Source organism: Podarcis melisellensis (assembly GCF_964234715.1).
Source record: "Podarcis melisellensis genome assembly, chromosome: 12".
In the NCBI taxonomy this organism is placed as follows: domain Eukaryota; kingdom Metazoa; phylum Chordata; class Lepidosauria; order Squamata; family Lacertidae; genus Podarcis; species Podarcis melisellensis.
Window position 1 is genome coordinate 22,150,671 of NC_138544.1, and position 15,638 is coordinate 22,166,308.

A 15,638-nucleotide genomic window follows, 5' to 3' on the forward strand; every position below is an offset into this window, starting at 1 on the left:
TTTAAGTGCAAACATGATCAAGTGGTCTCCCCAAGAAATGCATATGTCTAACAGACATTGGCAAGTGATGACAGATGACAGTAAACTTGCATTTCATTGGTACAGGATGCGATCTATCCAAAGTCCAGAAATTCTGCCATGAAGTCCTGTTTGTGACATGCATTTCCAAGGCACGAGATGGGTACAGGCTGACAAAGATATTCAACAAAGACTGGAGCACATCACACAAACAAAACGTGTGGTCCAAGTAGCAACTCAACAAGATATCACATCTGTATCATTTCCACTCTCCTATTTAAAGGGACCAAGTAATTGGTTTAAATGATTTCTAGCTAATTCTAGATCTTCTTTATTGAAAGGTGCCTTATAAGTTAAGTAATTAAAATTCCAAAAGATCAGCTGATTTCCCTTAAAAATAATAAATTCAACAAGATTACATTTCTAACAGGAAGCTTTTGATTAACATGACAAAGAGATCACTGAATCCTATAGATAGTTAATTAATTAAATGGACCTTTATTTATTTATTTATTTATTTATTCATTCATTCATTCATTCATTCATTCATTTTTTATGGAAGATAACAGTGCAAGCCTGTTCTTGGTATAAGCTTTTGTGTGCATAGAGAGGGCACTGCTGGCATTATTGGACAAACAGGCCAAACCCTACGCCAAAGGATAAATGGACATAAATCTGACATCAGGAATTACAAGACAGAGAAGCCAGTAGGAGAACACTTCAATCTCCCAGGACATTCAATACAGGATCTCAAAGCAGCTGTCTTATTGCAAAAGAATTTCAGAAACAGACTTGAAAGAGAAGTTCCTGAATTACAACTTAAGACTAAACTGAAAACTATGGAGAAACCTGGTCTTAACAGAGATATTGGATTCCTGTCTCATTACATATGCTAATCATCTGCATACTATCCCTTGCTTTGTCCTGTAGGACTAATTGCAGTCGTTAACAGCTGTCAACAGGATTACCATACCCATTGAGTCAATCACCCATCTCCTACTACCCTCCTGAGAGAAACCCCACCCCATTCTCCCACTATATATAAGGGTCTGGTGACTTCTGTTTCACTTTATCTGAAGAAGTGTGCACGCACATGAAAGCTTATATCCAGAACAAACTTGGTTGGTCTCTAAGGTGCTACTGGACAATTATTTAATTTATTTTGAGTATGCTCCGGAAAGGACGTGGGTGGCGCTGTGGTGTAAACCACTGAGCCTTGGGCTTGCTGATCAGAAGGTCGGTGTTTCGAATCCCTGTGACGGAGTGAGCTCCTGTTGTTTGGTCCCAGCTCCTGCCAACCTAGCGGTTCAAAAGCATGTCAAAGTGCAAGTAGATAAATAGGTACCGCTCCGGCAGGAAGGTAAACGGTGTTTCCATGTGCTGCTCTGGTTTGCCAGAAGCGGCTTAGTCATGCTGGCCACATGACCCGGAAGCTGTCTGCGGACAAACGCCGGCTCCCTCAGCCTATAGAGCGAGATGAGTGCCACAACCCCAGAGTTGTCCGCGACTGGACTTAATGGTCAGGGGTCACTTTACCTTTAAGGTGCTACTGGACAGGTTTTTTATTTTTATATATAGTTCAACTGCATCAGACCAACACAGCTACCTACCTGAATCTAGTGCAAGCCTGATCTGCTGGTGGAAGGGAGAACCACAAACAGTGGGTGCCATAACAGAGAAGATCCTGCTCTACAGAACAGTCAAGGATACTTTCTGAAACTGATTACTCCGGTATCAAGACACATCTTTTGATTGTATAGTCACAATTTAACTATTTTCACTTGATTCTGACAACAAAAATGCACACAACACAAAGGGAGAAGTGACTTGGGGAGATAAAACATTGCTGTTCTTTTAATTTCAGTAGTAATTCAAGTAAGGAAGGTACTTGCTTTCTAAAGGAGAAACTGCTAGCACAGTTACATTATTTTAGCAATATCTCAACATTTTCCTTCCTGAGCTGTACTGTCTTTGCCCAAGGCATTTTTAAGGCAACAGGAAGAGCTCCTAGCTGTGTTTAAAGTTTGTATTTAATTTTGTCTCATCACAATCTCACTAAATAATTGCATGCTTATGACCTGTCCTAGCTGTGAAAAGGGCAGACAGATTTTTATCTGGTTCATTTAATTTCTTCTGTGCCTGGACTCTTATGAAGTGTTTTGGGAACCCTGTTGTTCTGCTCTGTTAAATAGTGCCCCATATCTGAAGCAGGCAGTGGAAAAGAGGAACAAGCACAATGAAATTTAGGCCTCTATTCTATTCTATTCTATTCTATTCTATTCTGTTGTTGTTGTTGTCTAGTCGTTTAGTCGTGTCCGACTCTTCGTGACCCCATGGACCAGAGCACGCCAGGCATTCTATTCTATTCTATTCTATTCTATTCTATTCTCTCCAAAAGGGGTTTAACAAGATTGGTGCATTTAAAATGCAAAAAGCCCCCCACCCCCAAAATTTGAAAAGCTAAAAATTTGAAAAGACTACTTGACAATATGTATTCTGTGCTGTGATATGGGGGGGACGGGGACGGACAAAAATCTCTCTAACAAGTCGCATGTATCATTCATTCATTAGCTGCCAGAAATAAGGTTTCTAAGTGGATAATTAAAACCACGGTTATAAAGTATAAACTTTTCTTTCAAGTCATCAATCTCCCCAAAATATGGATTGCAGGATTTTAGCTGGATTAACTATACATAGATTATAGTCACATTTCTGTGCTTCTCACAGTTGCTTTGCAGGTGTTATTTCTCAAATTTTTATAAAAGTTGTAAACTTTATTTCTGTTGTAGGGCAAAATTGCACTGCTGCTAAGTATTCTGTTGTACGCTACACTGTTCTATTCTGTTCAGAAATATCACATTGCCCTATGATATGTCATAATAAATAAATAACTGAAACAATGTATCTTTTGAGTTGAATGGTTTTTGCGCCTATCACCACGTCTCCCTCCATCTTGCCTCAGATGTTTGTTTGCCGCAGAAATTTCCTCTGGTACAAATCTTCAAAATGAATATGTGGATTCCTGAGAAGTTATGACTGAAATCCAACACAGCTTTGATGCGTAGGAGCAGACAAGGAAGTGCTGCTCAACTGGTTTTCCCAATGCCACCAACTGCTGCCTATTACCAAGAACACAAGGCAGGGCCGGCCCGCCCATGAAACAGGCTGAGGCAGCCTACTCCCAGCTCCCCACCGCCTTGCTCCACCCCCAGTAACTAGCAGCAGTTACTTCCATCATGAAGTCAAGTGAGCAACACTGCCCCAACCCTCTGGCTGCTCTGGTTTCGATTGCATTTCTCGGGGAAGTCCTACTCACTCCTAGGTTGGCACTTGATTTTTTTACAGGAGAAAAAAAAAGCCCACAAAATTACAACAGCCAGACACTAGTACCAAAAGAGTATTAGAGCTAATTGAGATATTTGGTCAAGTAGCAGGATTTAAACTGAACAAACAGAAAACGAAAGTGCTGGAAAAAAATTTAACAATGGAAGAAAAAGAGATTTCAGAGTGAAACTGGTTTGGAAATAATGAAAAAAGTGAAATACCTGGGGGTGAACTTAACATCTAAGAATGTGAATTTATTTAAAGACAATTATGAAAAATGTTGGACAGAAGTAAAGAAAGATCTAGAAATATGGTCTAGGCTGAGACTTTCCTTGTTAGGCTGAATTGCTGTCATCAAGATGAATGTATTGCCTAGAATGTTATTCTTATTTCAGACCTTACAGATTTTGGACAAAATGGATTGTTTCAAGAAGTGGCAGAAAGACATATCTAAATTTGTCTGGCAGGGCAAAAAGCCCAGAATAAAATTTAAGATTTTAACTGATGCAAAGGATAGAGGGGGCTTTGCCCTGCCGGACTTAAGACTCTATTATGAATCAGCAGCTTTTTGCTGGTTGAAACACTGGCTACTTCTTGAAGACACAGACATTTTGGATTTGGAAGGGTATGATAACAATTTTGGTTGGCATGCATATTTATGGTACGACAAGGTAAAGGTGTATAAAAGTTTCAAAAACCATATTGTCACGAAAGCATTATACAATGTTTGGATTAGATATAAAGACTTGTTGGAAAGTAAGACTCCCAGGTGGTTGTCACCAATGGAAGCTAAGGCGGTGAAAAAACTTAATATGGACTCTAATTGGCCAAATTACTGTGAAATCCTAGAACAAGATGGTGAGAAGCTTAAACTCCAGAGTTATGAGAAACTAAAGTTCAAAGTTCGAGATTGGTTACATTACCATCAGATAAATGAGACATTTAAGCAGGACAGGAAAATAGGATTTCAGAAGGAGAGGTCAAAGTTAGAAACAGAACTGTTAGAACCCAATACTAAGAATTTGTCTAGAATGTATAACTTGCTGTTGAAATGGAATACACAGGATGAAACGGTGAAATCAGCTATGATTAAATGGGCACAGGACATCGGTCATGACATTATGTTTGCTGACTGGGAACAGTTATGGACCACTGGTGTTAAGTTTACGGCATGTAATGCCTTAAAAGAGAACATAATGAAAATGATTTACAGGTGGTACATGACCCCAATCAAGCTTGCAAAAATTTACCATTTGCCCAATAATAAATGCTGGAAATGTAATGAGACTGAAGGTACCTTTTACCACCTTTGGTGGACCTGCCCAAAGATTAAAGCCTTTTGGGAAATGATCTATAAGGAAATTAAGAAAGTCCTTAAGTGGACGTTTCCTAAGAAACCGGAGGCTTTTCTTCTGGGTATGGTTGGCCAATTGGTGTCAAAGAAGGATAGGACATTTTTTATGTATGCTACTACAGCAGCAAGAATTCTTCTGGCAAAGTATTGGAAGATGCAAGAGCTACCTACTCTGGAAGAATGGCAGACAAAGGTGACAGACTTTATGGGGTTGGCAGAGATGACCGGCAGAATCCGCGACCAGGGGAAAGAGACAGTGGAAGAGGACTGGAAGAAATTTAAAATATATCTTAAAAATTGTTGTAAAATTGAGGAGTGTTAAGATGTCAAGGGGTAAGAACCAGAGAATTACAGCTGTAACTAAGAAGTTTAAGGAAAATTAATGGAAGGGAACTAGCAGATAAACTGACTAATGGGTTGCTAAAGAACTGTAAAACAAGGATGCAGCGAAAGGGAGGTATGGGGAAGTCGAAGGAAAGAAGGTGCATGAAAATAATATTATGATTTAAATATTTTGTATGTATTTGGTTTTTTTTCTGTTCTGTTTGTGTGTTGTTATTATGTGTTTAAAAAATGAATAAAAATTATTTTTATTTAAAAAAAAAGCCCACAAAATTACATTAATACAACATGTCCCATTATCCATACTAGTTTTTCACTGTGAAGTACAGTAAGCCCTCAGTTTCTGCAGGGGTTACGTTCCGGGGATTGTGCCTAAAGCCAAAAATGCATATAGTCAAAACGCATTAGGAGCAATGGCAGATGGAATGGCCAAAGTATTTTTTCCTGGATGCCCACCAACTTTTGGCGCCCCCTCCCATCTTTTCTCTCTTTTTTAAAAATGCCAGGTGCATAATGCTTAATGCACACAAGTTAAACGCACGTAAGTTGTGGGCTTACTGTACGTAAACATTTTTAAATCATTTACCCAGATACTAATTCTTGTATTTCAAATCAATGAAAGCCTCTGAAAATACAGGGTCATGGGCAGCAGTCCAAGTCATTCCTGCATCAAACTGGCCTTGATAATCCACAGACACTAAAAACTACCCCAGTCATTATGTTATGGGTAAATTCAACAAGCAAGTACCTTTGTCTATAATCTTCATTCTTGCTTTAAGATGGCAGGATAGAGAGCCATTTGCTTAATTAGAATTGCTGTGCTTTGAACTTTAAGCAGGCACCGTCAATTCTGCAGATTTGAGAGCACTTTGCAGGCATTAATTAGTTAAATTTAAGAACATAGGAGACTTCCTTATACCAGGTTAGACTATTTGTTCACCTAGCCCAGTGTTGTCTACCCTCGACAAGCCACAGTTCTCCAGAGTCTTATGCAAAGCTCATTCCGATCACCTGCTCCTCAGACCCTTTTAACTGGATTTGCCACAGATTGACTATGGGACCTCTCATCAAGCATGTTTTCTACCACTGAGTTATGGTTACTCCCATCATACTTTCCCCTTCCGTTGAGAGAGATAATGTGCACTATCTTACCTTAAACTGACCCATTAACAAAAAGTTTATAGTTCTAGGCAATTTCTAGAACTCCAGAAGCAGGCAGCTTGTGACTATGCAAATGAATGTCATAGGAGTGAGCAACGTGGTGGCCAAGTTTGCTGATAATACTAAATTATTCAGGCTGATAAAAACAGAAAGGAATTTGTGAGGTGCTCCTAAAGGATCTCTCCAAAATGGGTAAATGGAGGCACATTGCAGTTCAATATGAGGAAGCGAGAAGTGATGCACAGTGGAGTTAAAAGCCCCAACTTCACATCTACTACGCTAATGGGGTCTGAACTGGTTGTAACGGATGAAGAAAGAGATCTGGGTTTGAGATGGATAGCTTAATGAAAATGTCGATCCATTGTGTCACAGCTGTGGAAAAGGTAAATTCCATGTAAGAGTCTTTAGGAAAAGGATGGAGGAGGGTGGAAAAAATTTAAAACTGTCTGTTTCAAAATTCATTTATAATTGCTGCAACCACACTTGGAATTCTGTGTACCATTGCTGCATCTATCTATCTATCTATCTATCTATCTATCTATCTATCTATCTATCTATCTATTATCTATCTATCTATCTATCTATTATCTATCTATCTATCTATCTATCATCTATCTATCTATCTATCTATCTATCTATCTATCTATCATCTATCTATCTATCTATCTATCATCTATCTATCTATCTATCTATCTATCTATCTATCTATCTATCTATCATCTATCACAGAGCTAGAAAAGGTGCTGAAAAGCACAACCCAAAGGACTGGAGCAACCTTCCTAATAAGGAAAGGTTACAATGTTTCGTGCTTTTTATTATGATAAATAAATAAATAAAGGTGAGTAAACAAGGATATTATAAAGTTGTGTGTGGTGTGGATAAAGTATTACTAAGAGACTTTCTCTCGTAATTCTAGAATCCTGGGTCATCCAATAAAGCTAAATCATGGGAGATTTAATACCTATAAAGTAAATAATTTCACCACAAAGATGTGGTGATGGTCACCAATTTGGATGGCTTTAAAAACATTAGACAAATTCATGGAGAATCAGGTCATCAACGACTGCAAGTCATGATTACCATCTTGCCTCCAGTATCATATGACAGCAACTTGCCTCTGTATTCCAGTTCCTGCGGATCATGAACAGGAAAGTGTTATTCCTCTCATGCCTTACTTGTAGGGTTCACACTGTTTGGCAACAGTGATTGGAAAGGCCTTCAGTTTCAGCCAGCCATGCTGTTCTCATGTTCTTACCATGGGGACAAGAATTGCTATTAAATAGACTCAAGTCACTATAGAAAGTGCTCTTGCAGTGGTCCTGTGTCATTCAGGCTTGCAAACTGGATAGACATTGCTATTAAGAAATAGCAAGAGACAGAATGATTTAGGTAGAGCTCTCAGGAGACTGAATGTGAAAGCAGCAGGGAGCAGACCTAGCATATATAGATCACTTAAAGCACTGACCTTTATATCTGACACTTTTCTCAAATCCCACTTTTTATCTTAAGTGAAATGGGATAAAACCTTTGGAATGTTCCATCTCATTTGAGCTTCTGGGATTCATATGGGCCGTTGACATCCCACAAGGAAGAGAAAGGTCATACATTATTATGAGCATTCTTACAGCTCAGCAAAACACCCACCCTTACATACACACCCCCCAAAAATGTGTTGATATGTGTTGACAGTTTCCATGATACACAATTATCTTAATTCAGTTCCCATGCATTATAAAGAGTGAAGGGACATGTAAAAACTTTAATAGTGATGCTCTTTCCTTTATTGCTGCAGACTGGCGGTAGAAGGATCTATGGCTCTCCAGATATTGCTGTTGAAGAAAGTTACGGGAATGTAATGTCTACCTGTACTTTAGATACCAAAAACAGTTTGTCTGCTATTCTATGTGTGGACATCAAGCCTAAGGATGCGGAGAGAAGGAGGAACCTTGCCTTTCAGGGAAATTGACTTCTACAGCTTAATATGGTCCAAGCTAGATGAGATGGCAGAGATCCATAACAGGCAAAATACCTGTATGAGAAGGGGCAGAATAGGGGTTGGGATGTGGCACTGGGATATCTTCATATTATTTTACCTGATGAAATTCTGCTAAGAAGAACTTATGGACAGAGCCATTAGCTTGGGTCAACTTCCCTACAGGAGAAACTTTGTTAATCTTCCAGAAGACTCAGTACTTTTCTGCAGTGGGCTAGCATGACTACCTTTAAGGCAAGTGCAGGAAAGGTCTGCCAGGGCTAGTGATTTCTAAGAGAGGTGTGCATCAGATTCAAATGAATCCCAAGGCAAGCTGGGACTGGATCTACACACATCAAAAAAAGCGTTTCAGGAAAACATGCTGTAAACTTTATTATGGGAAATCGCGTTGGCAAAAGACAGGACTCCACAGCGCCATCTGGTGTCACAGTGTTACAATGCATATAAAACACTCTTTCTTTACTAATGTATCTGAGTCCTGGGTTCCTTAGAGATATTTTGCATTTGTCAGAAGCAAAGCTGTCATCGCTAAGTTTGCCAAACCGTCTCCAAGTTTACCATAACACCAGGGTGGTGTGGTAGGAGGAGAGCAAGTACCAGATTGGGGAGAGGGCATGGGGGAAGAGCTCCATTGTGACTGGCAGGTCTAGTTTGTAATCAGAGGGGATGGTTTTGCTTGCACTCTCCAATCCCCATGCTTTGGAGGAGGGAAAAGCTTTCCAAGACTGAAACTTGAAAGCTCAGGAGGGTTTCCAATGCAGCGGTAGCTCTACCACTCCATTAGGCTCAGCAGGCAAGGACTAGGATTAGGCCTGCACCTTAAATCATCTTCAGGTGGCATTCACGTCACTTAAATATTGAATGGGAACTCCTTTTGCAACTTGTAAGATTATAAGTCATCGGCAATGTATGTGCTCTTCTTCCCCACCCTACCCCATTTATTAACCTCGGCATCAAGTTATTTGCTTCTGTAGAAATAAAAAGCATTTACTACCTTCTGCAAGGTATTGCACTAAAACATCCATTTATATCTCTGCTGAATTGCAAACGTCTCCCACTACATTGGCACCTTCTAGTAGAGAACCAGAGGCTTTAGTCTCTTAAAAAATTATACTCATTTCATCATTCCATCAGTTTTGAGGTCCCACTATATTTGCTCCTAGAGACTGACACTGAGAGAGAGAGAGAGAGAGAGAGAGAGAGAGAGAGAGAGAGAGAGAGAGAGAGAGAGTGTTGTGGCGTACAAATATGTCTGGCTGGAGGTATTTTCAGTCATGTCAGCATAATGAAAGTAGATGAGTGTGTTCAAACTCTGTTGGAAACAGTTACAGTTGCCAGCTGTAGAACAATTTACCCAGCAGTGCTGGTTTGGAATGTAAAGTGGCCTTTGCTGTGTGTTAGATTAGTGTATATAGCATTTCCCCCTCTTTTCTTTAATCTGCTTCTCTTCTTATGCATTGTTTAGACCTAGGAAGAGCACCATGGATGCAATCAACCAGGCATTTCGGCAGCACAACCTCCATTCATTTCGATAGGACAATTTTTTAATATATACTAAAAACCAAAACAAAAAACCATCCCATGCAAACCTCATTAAAAGGAATGAGGAATGCCAAAGCTATGCACCCTACCTAACAGATCCTAAACGGATTTACTTGGAAGTAAGTACTATTGATTTTAGTGGAGGCTAATTGCTCATCTCTGCACTTTTTATTCAACAATAGCCTGCTCAGCTGCAGCACATGGATGAGTATGCCATAAATGGCAGAACTTTGAGCCTGCCCTGAACAGAAACTGTCTGTGTTGGGAAATATAGGCTGAGTGCAGTTTGCAAATAATTTTATTTGGTGAGCTTAGGATTGCTGTGGCTGCCTCTATCTGAAATGAGTGGCCTCCATATTCCTTGGCGTAAACACCAAACCTGAGAAGTACCTGTGGAGGACACCAGCAAACTGATGTCTGGTGAGTAGAGAACCATATAGGTGGGGACAGATACTGGAGATGCTTGAAGATGGGCCCATGAGTCGCTGCCCACTGGGCAAGGTCTCCAGTATGCCTGGTGTTCCTAGACTGTACATGAATGTCACAAAGGCTCAAAACCCTGGTCTAGGTATCAGTCCAGGATGCAGTGGTAATTTCCCCTACCTTCAGCCCTAAAGAAGTGCTAAGAAAAAGGCCAAGTATGGTTCCTAACCAGCACACTAAGCTCATCTTATGTGTATCTTGCATAATGTATTTTGTGCTGGAGCTAATAGGTTCTTGGTCTCCTGACAACTGTGTTTGCTGAGACTACCACGTACAAGCTTTGAAGCCCCTGAATAAGGTACATGGGTCAAGGAAGCCCTGGGCTTTACTGAAAAAAGACATAATGAGGTAGGGAATAACTGCTACAGTGAAGTGGGCATGGCTACTACATCAGCCAGGCTCTCAAGGAGAGAGCTTAAAGAGTGGGAGCAGGGCTCTCCCCGTAGGGCAGTAGGATCTGTGTTTGCTGGAGACCCTCACTTTGCAGCTCACGCTGCATTGATCAGTCCAGCTACTTTTGCTGAGCCATGGCAAAAACCGGAGGAGTCAGATTTGAACGCAGTAATGCACTTGCCTGCAACAGAGGAGTGGCAGTCTCAATTACCCGGACCTTCTTCCTACAAGAACCAAGTACCTCCTAGAAGAACTCATACTCATCTTGTGGCTAGCAAAGTAGCTGCATGACAATGAAAAGAACAGTGAAAGATTGCCCTTCTCACCTGGAAAATGGCTGGCTGGGCTGCATCCACCAGATACCCTAGTTTCATCACCTTCTTAACTGGCTTTGATATTCTCATCTAGGACATAATGAGGTGACTACTAGGTGGATCACCATGGCTCTAGGGGTGAGTTCCTGCTCCTTGAGGGGGGGCCAGACATCGCAGCACCATTGGTCAAAGCATCATTGGCTCCTAGGGTGGCCATATTCTGGTTCTCCCCTTAACTGTGGAAATGATCACAAAGACCTGAGTAGTACTGGAAAATGAAAAGGAGTGTAGATAATAGTTCTCCCCTGCATTATGGTACCTTTCCAAGTGGCCAAAGTTGCCCTGGGAAGGGTGTTGGGCCATGTTTATAGCCAGGAGCAGAACAGAGGGAAGAGAACTCCCCTCCAGTCCACTCTCCAGGTACCACTTCAAGGAGACAGCATATAAAAAGTAAAGGTAAAGGGCCCCTGGATGGTTAAGTCCAGTCAAAGGCGACTATGGGGTTGCAGAGCTCATCTCATTTTCAGGCCAAGGGAGCCAGCGTTTGTCCACATACAGCTTTTGGGGTCATGTGGCCAGGATGACTAAACCGCTTCTGGTGCACAGAGGACCGTGACGAGTGCCAGAGCGCACGGAAACACTGTTTACCTTCCCACCACAGCGGCACCTATTTATCTACTTGCACTGGTGTGCTTTCGAAGTGCTAGGTTGGCAGGAGCTGGGATAGAGTAACGGGAGCTCACCCTGTCGCTGGGATTCAAACCGCCGACCTTCCGATCAGCAGGCCCAAGAGGCTTAGTGGTTTAGAGCACAGCACCACCTGCATCCCATAGACAGAATATACTGCTCATTAGGTCCCAGAGGCAGGGCCTACCCAGAATCTTGAGTGACAGGGTGACCCTGCAGTTGTAGGCTGCCACCCATGCCCATCCTTAACAGATGCTGCTTTCTCCCACACTGAGATTCCCAGACATGGCAGGCACCTGGAATTTCCCCAGATCATTTAGTTAATGCAATTTATCAGGGGCAGCCTAGATAGGACTTTTATTGCACCGTTACCTAAGGGTTGGGTTTTATTGTGAATGCAATGCATGGGAAGGGAAGGTTTTGTCCTTTCTTCTCCAATCATAATCCTGGTGGAAACTAAACACCCCCACATTGCATATAGCTGTGGAAGTAGAAAAAAACCCCTAAGTACAATGGAGAACTGGGGAGAAGGCCAATAGCCATGTGAAAGGTTGATTCTTATCAGGATTATCCCTGACAAGAGAAAAAGTTGTATCTCCCCTCCCTATATGCCTCAGTTCCAGTGTAAATCAGGCCTCTCACACCTAGTATTAAATGTTCGAAATCTCCAGGTCTGACTGCTAACAACACTATAAAAGAACTTTCTAGTTTGGTCCTAACTCTGCTTCCATCTATAATAGCTGCACAAAACTTGATTACAACCCTTGAATCCATTTTCACTTGGGTGGTAAGCTTTAAATTTGTCTCCTCAAAGGTCAGTGCTGAACACATATGCCATCTGCATTGTGGCTCTGCAAGCCCTTCAGTCATAGCAAATGTCGTATGGTGGGGGGCTGTCAAAAACTCTTTTTTAAAAGTAGTAAAATAAGATTCTTCATTTACTTGGGGGGGAATGGTTTGTGAAAAGAAACATTTAGCCTTGTTGGAACCCTTCATTTGCAAATAACACTGACAATCACACAGTGGCTATTTCTGATACAAAAAAGAGTGGCATAAGTGCAACCATGGCATAAGTGGAAACTCACATATGCTGCTGAGTTGTCCCATTAATGTTAATGGGATTACTCCCACAAAAGGGGTTGCATAATTACAGTCAAGTTACAGTCAAAACATATTCCTGTAGTTATCAATAGCATGTTTCTCCACAGTATGACTGATGCTGTCATATATAGAAAAAGCTGTGAAGAATTCCACATTAAGAAAGTCATTGTAGCAATGCTTGTGAGAGTCTCTGCATTTCTTACCAGACAGAAATTATCTTGCAGACCACTATCATATCTAAGACACAATAAAGAGGTTGATATTTCTGCTCTAAGAAAGGCAACAGAAGCCTACAGAAGCCATGCAACCCCTTGCTAATCATTGACCCTATCTTGACATCTTTACTTAACTACCCCTTGACATTCACCTGAATTTATGCATAACAAGCCACATGTTTTTAATATAGGCATTTTTAATAAAATCCACAAATACTATTATATTGTCTGTCCCACTACTGGGCAGGCTAGTGCCAATTTGCAAGAGGTAGGTTTGCACAGAATCATGTTGTCTGCCTCTTTTTGTTCAACGAAGAAAGAGATTTTCAGCACCACTTTACATAACAAAATAACATGGAGTGATTACAGTGGTACCTCAGGTTAAGTACTTAATTCATTCCGGAGGTCCGTTCTTAAACTGAAACGGTTCTTAACCTGAAGCACCACTTTAGCTAATGGGGCCTCCTGCTGCCGCTGCGCTGCCGCAGCACAATTTCAGTTCTCATCCTGAAGCAAAGTTCTTAACCCAAGGTACTATTTCTGGGTTAGCAGAGTCTGTAACCTGAAGCGTATGTAACCTGAAGCGTATGTAACCCGAGGTACCACTGTACGGAAGACCACACCCCATAACAGATGTTCTAGTAGCTGGTATTCAAGTACACAATAAAAGCATGACCCTATTCTCTATCTAGGGCCGCGGGTGGCACAATGGGTTAACCACAGAGCCTAGGGCTTGATGACTGGAAGGTCAGTGGTTCGAATCCCCGCGACAGAGTGAGCTCCCATTGCTCGGTCCCGGCTCCTGCCAACCTAGCAGCTCAAAAGCATGTCAAAGTGCAAGTAGATAAATAGGTACCGCTCCAGCGGGAAGGTAAGCGGCGTTTCCGTGCGGTGCTCTGGTTTGCCAGAAGTGGCTTAGTCATGCTGGCCACATGACTCGTAAGCTGTACGCCGGCTCCCTCGGCCAATAAAGCGAGATGAGCGCCGCAACCCCAGAGTAGGTCACGACTGGACCTAATGGTCAGGAGTCCCTTTACCTTTACCTTATTCTCTACCTAGCTTCTCTTTTTCAACACATTGGTTATAAACATGCTTTTACACCCACCTCCTTACTAGTAGTCCTTAGAATATACCAGAAAGTATAAATGGGCAAAATAGATATCGCTTGTTGTAAAGATATGGGATCAAGGCACTAACTCTAGCTAAAATGAACACTTCTTCATTAAGTCTCATCTTCGGAAGTATTGTATTAGAGTCATCTCAGATTTGATGCATTACTGTGATCATAGGTAAAGTGACAGTCTCAGTGGCTGCCATGAGTAAAACGAACAATTCAGGGTCTCCATTTTTGAAAGACGGGCCTCATGTTGGGTAGGCTTCTTGATGATGAAGCTTGTAGAGAAAATATTGTCTGCCTCAAGTCATGCCCAAATGGTCATGCTGGATTGAGGGAATCTGTGGAAGAGTCATTATTATTATTATTATTATTATTATTATTATTATTATTATACCCAGGTTACCTTAGTCATCTTCTTTTAGTAGAGGGGTAGTCTGAGTGGTGCCCTCCAGATGCATGGCCAATTTGGGAGGAACGATGGGAGTTGTAGCCCCCCAAAACTGGAGGGTACCACATTGGCCATCCCTGCTCTAGCAGCCAGCATGTTTGGGACCTGGTTCCATGTATAGATCACATGTGCATCAGAAGAAGAATGGCAGAGGGGGTGTGTGTCTCCAAAATACCTTAAAGAAAACTCTAAAATAGCCCATAGCATCAGAGAGACAAGGTTCTGCTTTACATGGCATTGCAAAAGTCTACAGAGATATGGCCTACTAGTATCTAATTGGTATTTCAATACCTTTAAGCTGTGACCTAAGGAGAGAGAGAAAGGGAGCAGAGGAAAATGTTACAAAGCAATCTGCCTCATGATCCTAGCGAGCAGGACAAATGCATCTCTGTATACTGTACATACATAAACAGCTTGCTCTCAGCTGCCATTTTATGTCGCTATACCTTCAATTGCAATTACATCAAATCACATTGGCATTACAAAGATTTGTGGCAATCTCAGCTTTCCACATCATTGACAGCTCAGGAGATGCATCTGAAATTCATAGTAGCCTCATTGCCTATGGCGAGAGAAATTCATGCTGCTAAATTTTTATTTTAGAATTCAAGCTGCTTTCCCTCAGTCTAGGGCTCCCCCATTTTTTAATCTTTTCCTGCCTCGTACACTCCATCAGAATAACCAGCCAATATTGTTAAACTGTCAGGTGGTCTCTGCTGCCTCTGAATTTTATCGGTAGAAATAAATACGATAGCATTTTAGAAGAAGAGAAATAAAACAATTCTTTTTTGGGAGAGTAGGATTTTTGGAATAAACATAATGAAGATCAGAGGGGGAAATGTCTGTAAACTTTAACTTGGTGGTTCATTTCTTTCTTTTAAAAAAATCTTTTTTTAAAAAAAGAAGAGAAAGGTTGGAAGAGAATGTTCAGGCTGATTTACTACACAGACAGATAGGCATGCCAGCCTGCATCCCAAAATTGAACTGCGTTCAAGGGAAAGAGAATTTAAAATCCCAGAAAGAAGAAATATTTCCAAATTAATGGCATTGCCCGAATGCCTTGGCTCTTTGCACCCCACCAGGAAGGTTTATTATTTTCTGGTAAAATGTTGCTAGAATGGGGAGTGGTAGTCAGTGATGCGTCAG

General features: G+C 41.3%; 1 long non-coding RNA gene across 1 annotated transcript in view; it reads right to left on the reverse strand.

Moving 5' to 3' along the window:
- Positions 1-1,582: 1,582 nt before the first annotated feature.
- Positions 1,583-15,638, reverse strand: part of LOC309353873 — a 136,751-nt gene continuing 122,695 nt past the window's right edge. The window contains exon 3 of the long non-coding RNA XR_014162102.1: positions 1,583-1,805. This is a non-coding gene — a long non-coding RNA (uncharacterized lncRNA). The remainder of the gene's footprint in view (positions 1,806-15,638) is intronic.